Genomic DNA, 4,759 nt, shown 5'->3' with positions numbered 1-4,759 from the left:
AGCCCAACAAGGAATGATGGATTGTTTATTCTTGGTTTTATCAAATTACACCTAATAAGACTTTCCACGGAAGATAAAGAAAAATTCATGTCTCATTAGGATCCTCGACGCAGTTGGCGATCACCGTGTGGCTCATGGGAAGGAGAATCTCGGCGCCGCAGCAATTTGCACACGCAGTGACGTGCCAGATGCCACGGAGCGGCGTGAGAGGAGCTGTGGCAACCGCTACGCCCACCCTGATTAAAAATGAGGCAAAACACTCCTGTTGTTTTTCAGAATTAAAGCCACCATCTGAGTTCCATGCATCGGATGATGATTTAAACTCAAAGGCTGTAACGCTGGTGTTTTCTGGGAGGGGCAAGCTTAAAATGCCACCAGCACTGGGGAAAGGCTACTACAAATCTGCCCGCGGGCACTGAAGAGTTCCCTTCCACATGCCAAAATGCAGACAGGAAATTAGGTTAGGCAGCTTGGCCACTCTAGAAAAATCTAGAGCTGAGACCCTGACACCAGGAGCACGGAGTCTGTCTCAGTCTGCTCAGGCCGTTATATCAAAACACCACCAACTGTGGGGCTCAAAGGACGAACTCTCATTGTCTCACAGCTCTGCGGGCTGGGAGTCTGGGATCGCGGTGCCAGCGGGGTCAGGTGCTGGGGAGGGCCCTCTTGCTGGCTTGTAGAAAACACCTTCTCACTGTGCCCTCACGTGGCGGGTAGAGAGGGAGAGAGAGAAAGATCTCTTTCTCTTCCTCTTCTTGTAAGGCCACAGTCTATTCTGATTAGGGGCCCTCTTTGATGTGACCTCAGGTGACCCTAATTACCTCCCTGAAGCCCCTCCCTGCAGGCGCAGTGACATTGTAGGTCAGGGCCTCAACATATGATTTTGAGGAGCCACAATTCAGCCCATAGCAGGTGCCGTGGCATGTTTTCATCCCCGTCCCAGAATTCATTAGTGCTCACCAAAGCCAGTGGTAGGAGTGGTCCCCGTCCACGGTGTGGAAAAGGGCTCTGCCCGGTTGCTCATCGCTGGCGAGTTCTTTCAGGCCTTTCGGATAAGCACCTCTGTCTCCCGTATCAACATTTGGGTTAGAGATCTCTAACTATTTGTCTTTAAGACCAGGCTTTATTTCAAATTAACATGGCGTTGAAAATATTTGGACAGTCATTTTTCTTAAATATTATCTTACAGAATTTATATTAAATGAGTGTGCATCTGATGAAAACAAAGGCACATCTCACAAAAAGATGTTATATATGGACATTTTGACTTTGAAAAGCAAAGGAGTAATGACTTTCTCAATTTTTGATAAATTGGCAGAAAACTTTGGTAAAATTGCACAGTATTAAATATATGCAAGGGCATACAAATGAATTCCCAAGAAATGGTAAAATCTGAATAAGACCAGAGGATTGTGTGGATTTCCTCGTTGTGCTGTTGTGCTGTAATTATGCAAGATGTTGCCATCGGTGGGAAACTGCGTGAAGGGTACCTGAGATCTCGCTATTATTTCCTGCAACCCAATACGAATCTACGATGATCTCAATACAAAAAGTTAAAAATAATATCATGAAAAATACAATATTTCTACTTGCCCTTACAGCTAGGTACTCACACAAAGAGATGTTTCCAGTGATGTCCACTAGTGCCATAATTGCTGTGGCTGGATGGTAGGACTATTTTCATATTTTCACCTGGCCAGAGCAGCACAGTGATGATTTCCCAAGCCACACTGGGAAACTGGGGTCCCTCTTAGGACTTCCAAACTAGAATCTTATAAAGGAGTGAGTCTCCCTCTGTGTAGCGATGTGCTGGTGTGCGCAGATGTTTTCAAATGGGCAGGAAGCTGTGAGCCCGAGGAAGCCTCCAGCAAGTGTGCCCACAGCCGCAGAGATGCGCGGGTCTCCGAGACACCAAGTCCTCACTGTTGGTCATCCCGGCCCCCAAAGCTAGCCTGCCCTTCCTTCCTGGAGCCCAGGAGCTGGCCAGTCCCCTGCAGCCCGTGACAGCTTGAGTGGGGTGTCTCCGGCCTCCACCCATGGCCAACCATTGTTATCACCCACACTGCCAACCAGGGTGTCCCACCGGGCTTCCTTCTGTTATTTGTTGGAAACATTCTTTAATGTTTTCAGATATATTCACCTTTTTTCCCATGAATACAAAGCATTTGTATATGTGGTCTTTATACCTAAAATTATTTTAAATTACCCTTGCAGACAGGGCAAAGGTTTGTGCGGTAGGCTTTACATACCACTGGCGGTAGAACACTGTCATGCTTACCGGGTCCACAGGACGCAGGGACAGTGCACAGGCAGTCAGCTGGAGGTGGAGGGAGTAACCATGAGGCGGTGTCTGTCCCCACTGCCATTGACACAGTCCTCCGCAGACAGCTACACGTGCTGACTCAGCACCTGAGAGTGAAGGGCATCGATTGTCCCCGTGTCTTTGGGAGAACTCTTTCCAAATATACTTTGCATTGATTGGAAAAGGAAGCTTTGTGCCAGTGTAACATGTGACCGCCAATTACAGGATTAAGGACAATCTTGGATGACTGGGTGTCCTAGCAGGGCTACGCCTACTCTCCTAGCCATCGTCAAAGTTAACCTAGGAGTAGGAAGGATGGGATTATTTCTACCGTTTGCAAGATGTATGGTAAGAACTTTTATATTTATAAGAGAATAAAGATGAAGTGAGACTTCTGCCTGGGTACTGGGGGAGTCACAACACACTTAGTAGAGACGCTCTGGCCGGGGAACACTGGCGAGTATCTGTGTTCCAAGGGTTAGCTCGTGGCTGGCTGGACCCGGCTTTGGAAGTCCAGTGTCTGACAGATGGCTACGTAGAAACAGAGAGCGCCAGAGGGGCTTGCGGAGTGGAGGGGTCCCAGTGATGCACAGACAAGAGTGTGGCAGGAGCCTGGAGTTCAGCAGCGTCGGGGTCCTGAGGACTCCCTGGGGGGCGCCCTGGGAGCCACGTGTGGGCGTCCCACCAGATAACGCGGGCGCTGGCACCCAGGGCAGCCTCAACAAAGGCCGGTGCCTGTTGCTGCTGTTAATTCCATCTTTATTCTCATTCCAGAGCTGGGAAGCCCGGAACGGACTATTCAGGCTTTTTATCTTACCTGCAGTTGATGTGTCTGCTGCTCTCAAGCGACGTGCTGTCTGTCCTTCCCACACTCCGACTGCGGCTGTCTCTTCTGGGGAGGTCGGCGGTTTCTGAGAGCACCTCAGTTCTTGGTGGTCACGGTTCTCAAGTTTGGGGTAAAGTAATGCGTGCCTGTACTTCTACGGGACACGGGTCACATGGAAGCAAGAGGTCATTGCTTTACCTATGTCCCTAAGTCCCTTTTAGCTCTAAACGCCAGCACTCTCAAACATTGGGGTGCATAGACCTTATCTAAGGGCGCTGATTAAAAATAGAGATGCCTGTCTCCTTTCCCCGAGCTCTGTGTTAACCAGCACTCCTCTGCCCCCCAAGTCATGGAACAGCAGCCTTACAGGGAATAAAAATAAAATTAAGGAAACAGCTGAAATATAATCATCATACCTTCAGTATGACCTGCATGGGGAAGATGGCATATAAAATATGATTTTAACAATTTACTTATTTATATCCATATCCAAATATCACTATTTTACCATAGTTATTAGTGTGCTTACTTTTTATAGAAAAACAATTACTTCAAAATGTTTATTACAACAATAAAAGGCAATCATTTATTTAACCATTGCCCACATATCAGTATTTATGGGTGATAGGAATTTCCAAACCCCTTTGAGATTCTGTAAATAAATCTACCCTGAGTGTGTAGAGTGGTTTGAATATTTGCTGAAATACAGTGAGCTTTGTGGACAAGACAGATTCCTTTGGAAGGGAGAAAGAGTGGACTTGGGCATTTGGTGAGTGGGAAGGCCTCCCCTCATACCTCTGGACCGACGGAGAGGGCGGTGATGCTCTAAGAGAGCTGACGGGAGTCACCCATTTTCTGCACTCTGTGCAGACTTCCGTGCTTGCTGCTTGAGTTTTGTACAATAGGTGGACGAATGAGGCCCGTGTCCTGGGAAACCCGCAAAGGGGCAAGGTATGGAAAATGCTCAGTGTGTGTCTCTCTCTGCTTCTGGTCTTGCCCCCGCCGGTGTACACCAGCTCCTGGGCTGGCCCCTCTCTGTGTTCAGGCCACTTTCCCAGGGGGTGTATCTGCCCCCCTAACCAGCCTCTGGGCTCTGCCCCTGAATCAACTCTCTCCCGTGTCACAGCCTCACCGGCACCAGTCTGCTGGCCCCTCCGAAATCTCCATCTTCGTCATCTGCAGCCCGATCTTCCTCGTGAACTCCGGCCTGGAAGCACCAAGCATCCTAAGCCCAAGGCCTTCGACCTCGGCTCTGTGTACTCCCTCCAGCCCCTCCTCTGTTTCTGTCTCTCTCTCTTTCCGCTCCAGTGGCTACGCCGCCTGCCGAGCTGCCCCCTCCAGATGCCCAGGCACCCCGCGAACTTCCCCTTCCAGGGATCACACCTACTCCTCCTGCCAACTGGCCCTAATTATTGCTTTAATCTCAGAGGCCCCCTGCCTTGAGTGTATACCTTTCCAGACCACAGGAGAGAGAGAGAGAGAGAGAGAGAGTGTGTATGTGTGTGTGTTTGTGTGTGTACACACATATATAATATATATTAATGCAAGTCTGAGCACACACACGCATATCTGTATCTATAGATAGGTTCTTAATGCAAGTCTGAAAGTCCGAACAGTTACACCCCTGCTGA

Source organism: Propithecus coquereli, unplaced genomic scaffold (genome assembly GCF_000956105.1).
Source record: "Propithecus coquereli isolate 6110/MARCELLA unplaced genomic scaffold, Pcoq_1.0 Scaffold371, whole genome shotgun sequence".
NCBI classification, from domain to species: domain Eukaryota; kingdom Metazoa; phylum Chordata; class Mammalia; order Primates; family Indriidae; genus Propithecus; species Propithecus coquereli.
Note: the sequence above shows the minus strand (reverse complement) of the source record.